Source organism: Dendropsophus ebraccatus, chromosome 7, assembly GCF_027789765.1.
Source record: "Dendropsophus ebraccatus isolate aDenEbr1 chromosome 7, aDenEbr1.pat, whole genome shotgun sequence".
NCBI classification, from domain to species: domain Eukaryota; kingdom Metazoa; phylum Chordata; class Amphibia; order Anura; family Hylidae; genus Dendropsophus; species Dendropsophus ebraccatus.
In genome coordinates, this window is record NC_091460.1 from 140942081 (window position 1) to 140957147 (window position 15067).

Here is a 15067-nt window from a genome sequence, read left to right on the forward strand (position 1 = left end):
GATGCACACAGGGTGCACTACAGCTCATAAGAGGATGTACACAGGGTGCACTACAGCTCATAAGAGGATGCATTACACAGGGTGCACTACAGCCCACAAGAGGATGCACACAGGGTGCACTACAGCACATAAGAGGATGCATTACACAGGGTGCACTACAGCTCATAAGAGGATGCATTACATAGGGTGCACTACAGCCCGTAAGAGGATGCACACAGGGTGCACTACAGCCCATAAGAGGATGCACACAGGGTGCACTACAGCTCATAAGAGGATGCATTACATAGGGTGCACTACAGCTCATAAGAGGATGCATTACATAGGGTGCACTACAGCTCATAAGAGGATGCATTACATAGGGTGCACTACAGCCCATAAGAGGATGCACACAGGGTGCACTACAGCTTATAAGAGGATGCATTACATAGGGTGCACTACAGCTCATAAGAGGATGCATTACACAGGGTGCACTACAGCTCACAAGAGGATGCACACAGGGTGCACTACAGCTCATAAGAGGATGCATTACATAGGGTGCACTACAGCTCATAAGAGGATGCATTACACAGGGTGCACTACAGCTCACAAGAGGATGCACACAGGGTGCACTACAGCTCATAAGAGGATACACACAGGGTGCACTACAGCCCATAAGAGGATTCATATAGGGGCACTACAGCCCATAAGAGGATGCATTACACAGGGTGCACTACAGCTCACAAGAGGATGCATTACATAGGGTGCACTACAGCTCATAAGAGGATGCACACAGGGTGCACTACAGCTCATAAGAGGATGCATTACATAGGGTGCACTACAGCCCATAAGAGGATGCATTACACAGGGTGCACTACAGCTCACAAGAGGATGCATTACATAGGGTGCACTACAGCACATAAGAGGATGCACACAGGGTGCACTACAGCACATAAGAGGATGCACACAGGGTGCACTACAGCTCATAAGAGGATGCACACAGGGTGCACTACAGCCCATAAGAGGATGAAAAGGATGTATACAGGGGCACTACAGCCCAGAACAGGATGCACACAGGGTGAAGAGCAGAGTTGTGTATGGACATCTCTCCTGGGAGTGGAGAGTGTGGGGTCTGCTAAAGCCTCTGCTGGGAATTTGAGCATCACTGGTATTGTACCAGCTTAGTTGTTTTGTGTCGGGTGACTGGTAACAAGTCACTGGTATAGCTGGGATTTGCTGTGTTTACTTAGAGCTCAGACGAGCGGGATTTATTTTGTGGCTGAATGTAAAGGCGGCATTTCTTTTTGCTTCAATAAACAGACAGGAACATCCCTGTTTTATCTATGAATTTGTGTCACTGTCCCTGACTGTCACTCCTGCTGATCTCTCACTATAGAGAGAAGGATTTATTGTATTTTTTCTTGTATTGTACTATATATTTTATTAAACTGAAATGTACCCAGTGCTGTCCAGGTATAAAGTGTCAGTGTGTTACTTCTACCTTCCCAACTACCATAAGGGTACACTACGACATGGAGAGAAAGGAGCTGCTGCATCTCACACCTATGGCTGACACTAACGCCACTCGGCTATGTTAAAAACCAACGCCAGGATGTTGGTATATAATTTGATCAAACCATATTGCCTCATATACCGCGTGCAGGTTCCCTGGTTCACAAGAGTCCCTACACTAACTCCACACTGTGTTGGTCAGCGACCGCCAACCCCGCAAAGCGTGTACAATCAGAGAAGGGGGTTCATAGAATGGCCCTGCAACCCCAATGTCACAGGGCCAAACCCAAGGGGCCCCCAAAGCATAACAGACACCACCGGCGGAGAAAGCTGCCACCACAACTACTGTTGTAATTTTAACAACTTGAGGAACATGAATAACAAGTCAGTTTTACCCCGGGGCAAATGGCCTAAACACGAAACCTCCCCAAATTAAATGAAAAGTTTTTTTGTTTTTTTTGGTTTTTTTTTTGGGGGGGGGGTTCAATTTCACCACACATTTAATTTATTATGGTTTTGCAGTGTACTTTATGCAAAAATTTAGCCTGCGATTGGAAAGTAGAATTAGTGGCGCAAAAAAAAAGGGCTCATGTGGGTCTCTAGGTGAAAAAAATGCAACTGCTATGGCCTTATATACAAATGGAGGAAAAAAACGAAAGCGCAAAAATTGGAAGTGGAAAGTGGAGATTGTCTCTATCCTTAAGGGGTTAATATCCACCGTTATATAAACCTAGATAGAATTGCAGTGTCCCAGAACAGCCATTCTTATGCTCATATTTTTATTATAACTAGTTCTGTTCTGGAAAGCTATGGTCCACTGCAAACTGCGTGTATTGTGTCCCCCTTCTCAGTATTCAGGTCTGCCATTTCAGTCATTTATTGCATGTGTATTCAGGTATCAGTGTCAAAAGGTATTATGTCGCCTCCTAGTGTTCAAGGATGGTACTCCTCATGTATATTCCTCTGTATATGCCTAATGGTGTGATGATGCAATGGCTGGATGTCACGTGACTGTGCCCTGCTTCCATGGTAACACCAATGGTCATCGAGCTTTTGGCTGGGGTTACCATGTGACTTCCTGTGCTACCTCAGTCTATTCCCTGCCACAGAGGGGGTAGGTTGTGAGTTGAGTCTTGTCCTCCACCATCAGGAGACAAGTTGTGCTTTTGTCCTCTCTCTCCCTGCTAAAGAGAGAGGCCTCTGTGTGCTCTGCTGCTCCAGTCCACTGGCTGTGTTCCTGTCTCAAGTCTCAAGATTCTCACCTGGGTGTCGATTCTTCAGTCATTCTTCAATTCCTCTCATCATCATCTCCTCAAATCATCAACAGCAAGTATTTCATTCAAGTCTCATTCCACCCAGCATCTCAGCTTCAGTTTCACTACTACTCCCATCATTCAGCGCGCTACTCTCACAGCCTATTGCAGCATCACCCATTACTCTGCCTTATCCAAGATTGCCTTATTCCCGGTTACTACTAGTTACCACAGTTACAATAAATATACAACTACCGTTGTTTCTGAACCTTGGCATTGGTGTGTTCAATGGTGCCCTGACTAAGGACAACGAAGAATCGCATGCCCAATATTCCCGCATGGTCAGGAGCCCGGTTTCCAGCTGTATCACCCTCGTGCCTACACCGTGACCACACTACATCCTACAGCTGCCCCGGTTCCTGCACCCTCACAAACATCTGCACTGCGGAAGTGGCCCCCAGGGGCCAGGGCGTAGCATTTGGCGTCACGAACAGGATCACGTTTGCATTGTGTGCCCCAAGACTGTGCCGCAACCCCTAAAGAGACTTTGTACCTTTCCCGGTGGCCCAGGAAGGGGTTAAGGCCGCAGTTCCAAGGTTCCCGCGGTCCAGCTCCGCCCCCGGCCCTTCAGCCATTGCCTCTGTTGCCGGGGGAAGAAGATCCTAGCTGCGCCTGCCGGAAGCCGCCGGGCCCAGCTTCCGCCCGCTCCACCGCTGTCTCCTGCAAGCCGCTGTCTCCTGCAAGCCGCTGTCTCCTGCAAGCCGCTGCTCCTGCCGCGGTCATCTCAGCTCACCGCCAGTCGTCCGGACCGCTTGTGCAGCTCATCCAGGAATCCCGTCTGCTGCGCTGGGACAGCCAGATAAGTGAGAGTTCCCCAGCATGTCCAGCTCAGAGGATGACGCCGTCGGCGGGTCAAGCAGTTCACTCCCCTCACCCGCTGGCGCACCTGTTCCTCCAGCTGCCCCCCCTGCATCTGCTAGTGCCGCTGGAGTGCCGTTTTTCATTGGACCCAATCACCTGCCCAGCTATAAGGGGGAGCCCCACACCTTGGCTGCTTTTAAAGAGAAAATTTCCCGTACTCTAGAACTGGTTTCTCTCTCCCCTACCCAGCAGGTACAGCTCCTACTCGGACAACTAGAAGGTCCTGCTGCAGAGGAGGTCCGGTCATGGCCTGCCACAGAGAAAGCCGGGGTGCAGCAGATTCTTGATCGCCTCCGGAGGGAATTTGAGGTACAGTCCCCCACAGAAGTTCGCCTCCAGTTCTATGATCGGCGCCAGAAACCAGGTGAGACCCTGAGAGACTATGCCCTTGCCCTCCAGTCTGCCTATCGGGCCCTACAACAGGTGGATGTCATTGACCCCTCTGCAGCAGAAAACATAATCACAGACCGCTTCATAGAGGGCATAGACTCTAGGCTAATTCAAAGCCAGCTGCATGTTGGCTGCGCAGAACCCTAGTATGTCCTTCCTGGATTTCAAAACCCTGGCTCTGAGGGTAATCGGAACTGACTCCCCCTGCCATAACTCTCCCCCGACTTCGAGTCAGCCAGTACTGACAGGTGTGACCCCTGGGCCTGTCCCCACGCCTGCTAATTCACCTGTTCCAGCTGTTCAGGCCATGCAAGCTTCTCTCACCAGCCCCCTGGTTACTCCTGACCTCCTTACCCACGTAGTCAGCTCTCTATGTCAAGCCATTCAAGAGCTAAAGGGGACCTCATCCATCTCCTACTCCCACTCTACCTCCAGTCAGGCCCTGTCCCTAGAGTCACCTCCCAGGCACCCACGCTCTGCCCCCTCCATGCCTCACAGGGCCACACCACGAGAGCGGCCCTACTGTGACTATTGTCGGCGACATGGACACTACCAATCTCAGTGCTTTCAGTTAAACGGGCCACCCCCGGGTCCGAGGGCCAACACCCGGGAGGTAGAATCTCAGGCCCGCAGGAGTCACAATGGCTCTCAAAATTCCTATCGCAATGCCCGCATGTGACTCTATGGATAGACGGTGTGCCTCTCGAGGCCTTGGTGGACACTGGGTCCCAGGTTACTACCATCCCCAAACATGTTTTTGAAGCACATTGGGACCGCAGGGTGTTGTGTCCAGTGGAGAAGGCCAGGCTAAAACTGATTGCTAGTAATGTTCGACCTATCTCACAACTAGGGTACTGGGAACCCACTATATGCATTGGTAACCGGAGGTTAGCCCAGCAGGGGGTTATAGTCACTGAGGCTCAAGGGGACAGTGGTGTTACAGTCTTGGGCATGAATGTAATTCGCCATGTATTCTCTGAATTAGTAGTTGCCCTGCATAACTCTCTGTCTCAAGCTTCTTCCTCCTACAGACAAGCCATCCAGAAGACTATCAAGGCGCTCACCGCTCAGCAGAGGTTTGTCAATCACCGGGGGGAGATTTGCCGTGTCCGTACTAAAGATGCTCACCCCATCACTATCCCAGCTAACAGCGAGACCCTTATCTGGTGCAGGGCTCGACCGGGCCTAGACAACGCCGACTACGAGGCTCTACTGGATTCCATCGAGATCGAGGGGCAACCCCTTGTCATGGCTGCCCGAAATCTAGTGACCGTCTCCAATGGTCAGGTTCCAGTACGGCTGGTCAACCTCAGTGCATCTTCAGTCGACTTACCTAAATTTACTACGGTTGCCATGCTCCACCAACTCGACCCTGAGGACCTCATATGTGAAGAGACTATTGCCCACCAGAGGTCAATTAGGACATCATCAGGAGAATCCCAACAGTCCCGCGCTCCTTGGTGGGATGCCCTCAACATCGGGGATGCCAACACCCCAATCGAGTATGTTCAGGGGGTACTCAAAGTTGCCAAGCGTCATCATGAGGCCTTCAGCAAGCATTCACTTGACTTTGGTAAAACTGGTCTGGTCCAGCATCGAATCAATACCAAAGATCATCCTCCTATCAAGGAGAAGCACCGGCCTATTCCGCCTGCCAGCTATCAGCAGGTGAAGAGACTGCTCCAGGAAATGAAGGACACCAACGTCATTCAGGAGAGCTGCCCCTATTGCCCCTATTGTCCTCGTTAAAAAGAAGGACGGCAACATCAGATTCTGTGTTGACTACCGGAAACTGAACGCCATTACTCACAAGGATGCCTATCCGCTGCCTCGTATAGAGGAATCTATTGCTGCTCTGGGTTCAGCTGCCTACTTCTCCACGTTGGATCTCACCAGTGGGTATTGGCAGGTGCCCATGGCTCCGGAAGACCGAGAGAAGACGGCATTCACTACCCCCATGGGACTCTATGAGTTCACCAGTATGCCGTTTGGGCTCTGCAACGCCCCTGCCACATTCCAGCGGTTAATGGAGAGGTGCCTCGGTCACGTCAACTTCCAAAGTGTATTGCTCTACCTGGACGACGTCATTGTCTACTCTCGCGCTTATGAGGACCATATTCATCACTTAGCCGAGGTGTTTCAAGTTCTTATTGACCATGGCCTCAAGATTAAACCGTCGAAGTGCCATCTCCTCAAGCCGCAGGTGAACTATTTGGGCCACGTCGTCAGTGCCGCGGGGATACAACCTGACCCCGAGAAGATTTCGGCTGTGGAAAGCTGGGGCATTCCCAAGACGGTGAAAGAGGTGAGAAGCTTCCTTGGATTTGCGGGCTACTACCGCCGCTTCATACCCCACTTCGCCCAGGTGGCTGAACCACTCAATGAACTACTCCGTGGCTGTCCCCGAGAGAACTATAATCGACGGCTACCCATAGAGTGGTCTGAGCGTCAGGAGACGGCGTTTCAAACCCTGAAGGCCCTGTTGATCTCGCCTCCCATCCTGGCTTATCCTGACTATAGTCAGCCCTTCCGTCTCTACATAGACGCCAGCTTCCAAGGCCTAGGGGCTGTCCTGTCTCAAGTCCAAGGTAACCAAGAAAGAGTTATTGCCTATGCCAGCCGAAGTTTAAGAGGTGCTGAGAAGAATGACAGTAACTACAGCTCGTTCAAATTGGAGTTGCTTGTGCTGGTGTGGGCCGTCACGGAAAAGTTCAAAGATTACCTTGCGGCTACCCCATTCAATGTCAAGATAACAACCCGCTAGCTCACCTCAATACCGCGCGACTGGGCGCTCTGGAACAGCGTTGGGCCTCTAGGTTGGCCAATTTCAACTTCGAGATCAAGTATCGAAGCGGCAAGGCCAATGTGAATGCTGACCTGCTGTCTCGATTGCCTAGAGGGGAGGAAGCCCCGGAGGATGACGACTGGGAAGATGTGGAGATGCCTCCTTTCTATCAGAGGTTCGCTACCCAGAGTACTACCACGGCGGTCAAAACGGGCGAGGCGTCCCCTGACCCGGGGCCCTATCAAGATTTCTCCCGATGGCAAACCATCCAGAATGAGTCCAGAGTCTTGGGGGAAATCTACGACTACTTGTCTACTGGGAGAGTCCCCATGAGAATCAAGAGGCCCTATCCAGACGTTGAACTGAGGCGTCTCTGGAGACAGAGGAATCGGCTCTTCCTCCATAAGGGCCTACTTCTGAGGAATTCATTGGACCCCGTCTCTGGAGAGCGATGCCATCAGATCTTGATTCCCTGGCGGGATGCCAAATTGGTGTTGGATGCCTACCACGACCGTTCCGGCCATTTCGGGGTCCATAAGACTGAGGCGACCATCCGTCAATGGTTCTATTGGATCGGGATGCGGGCTGACATTGAGAACTGGTGTGCTGAATGCCCCGCTTGTAACATCTCCAAGGCGGGAGGAAGAGAGGCTAGAGCCCCCTTGCATTCCATTGTGTCCCACCGGCCAAATCAGCTCGTTGCCTTAGACCATGTGAAGTTGTCCCCAAAGAGATGTGGATACACATATGCCCTGACCATGGTCGATCACTATTCCAAGTGGGTAGTCGTGGTACCCGTCCGAGACTTGACTGCAAGGACCACAGCCATCACTTTCTACAAAGAGTATGTGAAACACTACGGCTGTCCTGAGTCCCTGCTCACAGACCGAGGCCCGGCTTTCGAATCTCAACTCTTCCATGAGCTGTGCACTTATCACGAATGCAAAAAGCTTCGTACCACAGCCTATCACCCGCAAGGCAATGGTCTCTGCGAGAAAATCAACCAGGTTTTCATCAATATGCTCAGAACAGCTTCAGTGGCCAAGCGGGTGGAATGGCCTCACCTGTTGGATGAGCTGGTGGAGATCTACAACAACACCACCCATTGCTCTACGGCCTACTCCCCTTTCTATCTGATGTTTGGGCGCCAAGGTCAGCTTCCTCAAGACCGCGCGCTTGGAGTTCAAGTAACTGACACTGTCAACCCTCTGCCTGATACCGACTGGGTACAAGAGCATCAGAGGAGGATTCAAGACGCCCGAGAGATTGTCGACCAGAAGATGGGAGAGGCTCACCAGCGTCAAGAAGATGCTTATAATCAAGGGGCGCATGCCACACCACTAAGAGTGGGGGACAGAGTCTGGCTAAAGAAATATCACCGCACTCACAAGTTGGAGAGTTTATGGGAGCCTGAACCCTATGTCATTTCTGCTATTCCCTATCCAGAGACGGATGTGTATGAGGTCAAGAAGCCAGGTCTGGCCCCTCAAACTGTACACCGGAATAGGATAAAGCGCTGTGTAAGAGAGGATCTGCAAGGCCTCACAGCATTCTGTCCAGCACCTGTACAGGCACTTCCGCCAGTTTCAGAGGCTCCTTTTAAGCCGGTCTATCTTGAAGATATGCTCCAAACTGAACCATTCCTCATGGCTGTTGGCTATCAGGGGATTCCGATGAGCACCCCAGTTGTCCTGCCTCCTGCGGCTCCGCCTCCTGCGGCTCCGCCTCCTGCAGTCCCTTCTCCTCAACCAGCTGCTGTCAATGACTCCCAATCTGTTCCAGAGCAAGTTACTCGTGAAGCCAACCTCATGCTGAGACGGTCTGAGCGCTCAACTCGGGGAACACTACCAATCCGCTACAGAGACCAAAGTCCTTAAACTGTTTTGTTATGCAACGTTCAAGGTTCGTGCCTGGTCCTCCTTCCCAAGTTCCCTTATTATCATCCAGCTATGTGCTGATGGACACTCATTGACCAAACTGTTCTTCAGTGCCTGTCCCAGAGCCTTTACATGGACGATGTTCTATATTGCCTAAAGAGACTCTACCACACAGAGACACTTATCCATTCCTTCCTAAAGCATTTTCCAGATTATGTGATTGTCAGAGGTTTATTATTGTACTTCAGCATTGCACTTCAGTAGTCAAAAGTCTATTTTCTTGTCAGAGTCATATATATATATATATATATATATATATATATATATATATATTCCTACCTCTGAGTAAGCAGAAAAGTCATTTAGATTGTCTCAGAGTAAAGTGTGTCTTTTGAAGAAGTATTTTTTTTTTCACAGTGTATATTTTCATGTCAGAGACAGTTTCCTCCTCCTCTGAGTAAAGAAGTCAGTCTACATATTTATATCTATAGCCTCAGAGAAAGTGTATTTTCTAAAAAGTGTATTTTCCAGAAGAATCTTCTATTTTCTCCATGCATAATCTCATTGTGTATTATTATCATATCTACAGCTGGAAAGATTTAGTTGAGCCAGTTCGTATGCAGATTTTCTTCAGATTTTCATTCAGATTTCTCTCAAGGTTTCCTTCAGATTCATGTGAGCCAGTTCTCCTCCAGACCTCGCAGTATTTGTTGTCTTTTGTGTTTCCCTTCCTTTTGTTTCCAGTATTTGTTCACCTCTGTCCTGTCCCAACACAGTAGTTGCTACACATAGTCATACCTAACATTCACACTTGTCCATACATATTGCACCTTGGATGCCTTTTCGTGTGTTTGGCCTATTGAATAATTGTGTTGTATGACTGACCGGTATGTAAGGGGCCCCCATGTATGTTTGCTTTTATTATTTTGTTCTTTTCTCTTTCAGGTGTCCAAGTCACTTCACACAGACACGCCAAGGGAATACACAGGTCTTCACAGTTTTCTTTCCAGTAGGGTAACTCATTTCCATTGGAAACCTACTGTCAAACTGACTGGAATATTGAGGGTCGCCCGCCAGCAGTTAAGTTGTCCTGACTTCCATGTCAGATGGTCCACGCACTAACTACCTGCAACCAGAGTACGTTAGGCACCACTAGGTGAAGTCCTGCCACTAGGATTTTCTTTCTTATTGTCTCTCTTGTCACCTGTGCCTTGAGCGTGGGAAACACACATCTACATATTCACTCACACTAACATTCCTTCCTCTTGTCTTGTTGTCCTGGTCCTCTATGTTCATTCGGCCACATCTACCTCAGCTTGTGGTTCGCCGAGGTCGGCTCATTTCTAGTCGGGAGGTATGCAGTGTCCCAGAACAGCCATTCTTATGCTCATATTTTTATTAGAACTAGTTCTGTTCTGGAAAGCTATGGTCCACTGCAAACTGCGTGTATTGTGTCCCCCTTCTCAGTATTCAGGTCTGCCATTTCAGTCATTTATTGCATGTGTATTCAGGTATCAGTGTCAAAAGGTATTATGTCGCCTCCTAGTGTTCAAGGATGGTACTCCTCATGTATATTCCTCTGTATATGCCTAATGATGTGATGATGCAATGGCTGGATGTCACGTGACTGTGCCCTGCTTCCATGGTAACACCAATGGTCATCGAGCTTTTGGCTGGGGTTACCATGTGACTTCCTGCGCTACCTCAGTCTATTCCTTGCCACAGAGGGGGTAGGTTGTGAGTCGAGTCTTGTCCTCCACCATGAGGAGACAAGTTGTGCTTTTGTCCTCTCTCTCCCTGCTAAGGAGAGAGGCCTCTGTGTGCTCTGCTGCTCCAGTCCACTGGCTGTGTGTTCCTGTCTCAAGTCTCAAGATTCTCACCTGGGTGTCGATTCTTCAGTCATTCTTCAATTCCTCTCATCATCATCTCCTCAAATCATCAACAGCAAGTATTTCATTCAAGTCTCATTCCACCCAGCATCTTAACTTCAGTATCACTACTACTCCCATCATTCAGCGCGCTACTCTCACAGCCTATTGCAGCATCACCCATTACTCTGCCTTATCCAAGGTTGCCTTATTCCCGGTTGCATCCGGAGAGACTGTTACTACTAGTTACCACCGTTACAATAAATATACAACTACCGTTGTTTCTGAACCTTGGCATTGGTGTGTTCATTGGTGCCCTGACTAAGGACAACGAAGAATCGCACGCCCAGTATTTCCGCATGGTCAGGAGCCCGGTATCCAGCTGTATCACCCTCGTGCCCAAACCGTGACCACACTACATCCTACAGCTGCCCCGGTTCCTGCACCCTCACAAACATCTGCACTGCAGAAGTGGCCCCCAGGGGCCAGGGCGTAGCAGAATAAATTTCTGTAAATTAGAACTTACACAGATATCAAATAATAGATGAACAATCTAATAACCCGTCTAAATGTCTTCTAAAAACAGTACTTTAGCATTTCTGCTGCTCCTGGATCTAGCAGGTGTGAGGGTAACTAGTGACAATGTACAGCACCTTAAAGCCATTGACAGCGGGAGCCATCCAGTGTGTCCTCAGGCAGAACATCTGTTCATGTGACAGAATCACAATCTACTGTATACTCTGGCAGCAGGCTTAAAGGAAAGAGAAAAAAAAAAAAAAAAAGGGCGGGGGGAGGTTGAGGAAGAAATAGGAACCCAGTATCTTCATCAGAATGTATTTAAAGTCTCAGTCTTATGAACTGTATCATACAGCATATTAGGGCTGGGCGGTATACCATAAAAATACCGATACAGTCTCTGGCGTCGGTTGACCGACCTCAACTTTGCCAGGACGGTATCTGCAGTATTTTTACTATTTTCCTGCCTGAGTCCTAAGCACTGCACAGGCTGGAGGAAGTCTCCGATGTGCAGTCCTATAGTCCATGCTGCTCATGTTCTGTTCTGCCCTCCCTTCATGTTCAGATCCTTGTCTGTTCCTAGCTTGATTTCTGCCAGTAGAGTCATCCTGCCCCACAGTCTAGCTCACAGAGCATTGTCCACACTGGATACAGCTGAGAGCAGGACTAGCTATGTACAATGTATCAGTCTGGAGCTCACAGAGCATTGTCCACACTGGATACAGCTGAGAGCAGGACTAGCTATGTACAATGTATCAGTCTGGAGCTCACAGAGCATTGTCTACACTGGATTAAGCTGGGAGCAGGACTAGCTATGTACAATGTATCAGTCTGGAGTCCAGGCTGTAGAGCTCACAGAGCATTGTTCACACTGGACATAGCTGGGAGCAGGACTAGCTATGTACAATGTATTAGTCTGGAGCTCACAGAGCATTGCCTACACTGGATACAACAGGACTAGCTATGTACAATGTACCAGTGTAGGCAATGCTCTGTGAGCTCTACAGCCTGGACTCCACACCGATACATTGTACATAGCTAGTCCTGCTCTCAGCTGTATCCAGTGTGGACAATGCTCTGTGAGCTGCAGACTGGCACATTGTACTTAGCTAGTCGTGCTCTCAGCTGTATCAAGTGTAGACAATGCTCTGTGAGCTGAAGACTGGCACAATGTACTTAGCTAGTCGTGCTCTCAGCTGTATCCAGTGTAGACAATGCTCTGTGAGCTGCAGACTGGCACATTGTACTTAGCTAGTCGTGCTCTCAGCTGTATCCAGTGTAGACAATGCTCTGTGAGCTCTACAGCCTGGACTCCACATTGATATATTGTACACTGAACAACTCTTTGTATAAACCCTAACATACCAGCTACAGCCCCCCAATAATGTGCCAGTCATAGTGTCTCCATAACAGTGCCCCTGTACTGTCACCTATATGTAATATAATACCTGTAGTACATAGCTTTATACCTCTATATACACGTCCTGTAGTGGGTGTATACCTGTATATACATGTCCTGTAGTGGGTGTATACCTGTATATACATGTCCTGTAGTGTGTACATAGCTTTGGTTGCTGCTCGGTTACTTCTTATAATTATTTTTACGTTATTGAAACTAAATATTGCGTTTGGCACAACCAAGTAGGTGTGGCTTGTAAAAAGGGGTGTGTCATAATTATCGCTCAATTATCGTTACCGCAGGTATATGTACGATAAACCGAGATATAGATTTAGGCCATTATCGCTCAGCCCTACAGTATATGGCTATGTTCACACAACGTATGTTTTGCAACAGCCGTGATTTATACAAAACATACGTTGTATGCGAATGAATGGAACCCCGGCCGGAGAGTATACACCTAGTATACACATATATGGCATTCCATCGAGCTGCACGAAAAACTGACATTCATTGAATAGCGGCTGCACAGAACATGTCAGTTCACACAATGGAGGGTGCGGCTCCGGCCACACACTCCATTGTGTGCATTGGTGAGTTGGGATGTGGGCGCACATGGATCCGAATTCATCAGAAATAAAGATCATCCGGCCGGTACTGCAGTACCGGCCGTTCTGTGGCCAGGGTTTTACGTAGTGTGAACCCGGCCCAACAGTAGTAAGAGGATATTACAAGTAAAAATGCATTTTTATTATCACATCTCTAAGTACATGAATTTGAGAAGACAAGGGGCACTTCAAATCAGCTGGTGTCAGAAAGTTATATAGATTTGTAATTTACTTCTATTTAAAAAGTTTTTCAGTACTTATCAGCTGCTGTATGTCCTGCAGGAAATGGTGTATTCTTCCCAGTCTGACACAATTCTCTCTGCTGCCTCCTCTGTCCATGTCAGGAACTGTCCAGAGCAGGAGAGGTTTTCTATGGGGATTTGCTGCTGCTCTGGACAGTTCCTGACATGGACAGAGGTGGCAGCAGAGAGCACTGTGTCAGACTGGAAAGAATACAATAACAACTTTCTGAAACAAAAATTTTTTTGCTGGAGTACCCATTTAATACAATACATCCATCTCTTTATGCAGGTCACTCTGCATGTATACTGTACATCACAGGAAGTGACTGGCATCACATCTAGGATTAGGTGAACGTCATGAAAGTGTTCGAGTTGGTTAACTTCTCTGAACGTTTGGTATTTAAAGGGGTACTCTGGGATAGGGGGGGCTTTTTTGACTATTGCCGAGGAGGAGGTGAATGAGGGCAATGACGTCCCCTTACTTCCCCGGTTCCAGCGCCGTGTCCCGAATCGCTCCGGTCTGCGCTGCCCGGCCGCTTCCTGGACTCTGACGCGGGCCTGCCACTGACTGGCTGAGCGGACTTGAAACATCACGTCTCAAGCCCTTGCAGAGGCCAGGAAGTGGCCGGGCAGCGCAGACCGGAGTTATCTGGGACACGGGGCTTGAACCGGGGAGGTAAGGGGACCTCATTGCCCTCATCCACCTCCTCCCCGGCCATAGTCAAAAAAGCCCCTAAGCCCGGAGTACCCCTTTAACTCCACACATCTGGAGAAGTTGGATGCCACCCTAGGGCACCCTGGAAAGCCTGAATGCAGGCAATGATCACACAACGTACTGTAAGTTCCGGAGTAATCACGGCCGTTGTTGAACCGGCCATAATTAGTGCGGAACTTACATTGTGCTGAAGGCTGAGGGAATTCCGTCCGGAGTGTATACACATAGTATACACTTCGTCCGGGATCCCTAGCGGCGCTGCGAGAAACTGACGTTAGTTTTCTGCTGCCTCTATTTAGCGAATAGCGGCCGCAGAAAACCCGGTCAGTTCACACAATAGAGTGAGTGGCTCCAGCCGCACGCTCCATTGTGTGTAGTGGGGAGTTCTGATGTGGGCGCGTATGGATACGCCTGCATCAGAACTCAGCGGCGCTAAAGATCATCCAGCCGGTATTGTCAGGAATAAGAAACACACACACACGTTCCGCCATCAACACGGCTTCATCAGGAGTGTAGGAATGGTCCAATGTGATCAATCATTTTTATAACAGAAATCAGTACAGTAGTGACAACCCACTAATCCACTTACTTGCTGTGTCACCCAGGATCAGCAGTCACATGTGTGGCCCAGCGCCATATTGGATGTTACTGAGCATGTGCTGCTTGTAAGGACACTAGAGGCAAAGGAATCGTGGCGGGGCCTCAAAAACATGGCGTCTCATATGCAACTAGACCAGAGCAGGCAGTAGGTTATTTATAGGGCTACAGAAACATGGCGTCTCTCATACAAATAAACCAGAGAGGGTTACGGAGAAATAAAGCTCAAGTAGTAACCAGATATCAAAGCGCTGAATATGTAGCAATACACATTATTAGATTTGATTGTTTAGATTCATCATAGTGTAAAGTGGCTCAGTCGCCCCCAGCAACCAATCAGATTCCACCTTTCATTCCTCACAGGCTCTTTGGAAAATGAAAGGTGAAATCTGATTGGTTGCTAGGGGC

General features: G+C 48.9%; 1 protein-coding gene across 1 annotated transcript in view; it reads right to left on the reverse strand.

Moving 5' to 3' along the window:
• SLC7A11 (solute carrier family 7 member 11) overlaps positions 1 to 14757 on the reverse strand; it is a 184779-nt gene extending 170022 nt beyond the window's left edge. The window contains exon 1 of the mRNA XM_069976836.1: positions 14652 to 14757. The gene's annotated coding sequence lies outside the window, so the exon portion shown is untranslated. The remainder of the gene's footprint in view (positions 1 to 14651) is intronic.
• Between the last annotated feature and the right edge of the window lie 310 nt (positions 14758 to 15067).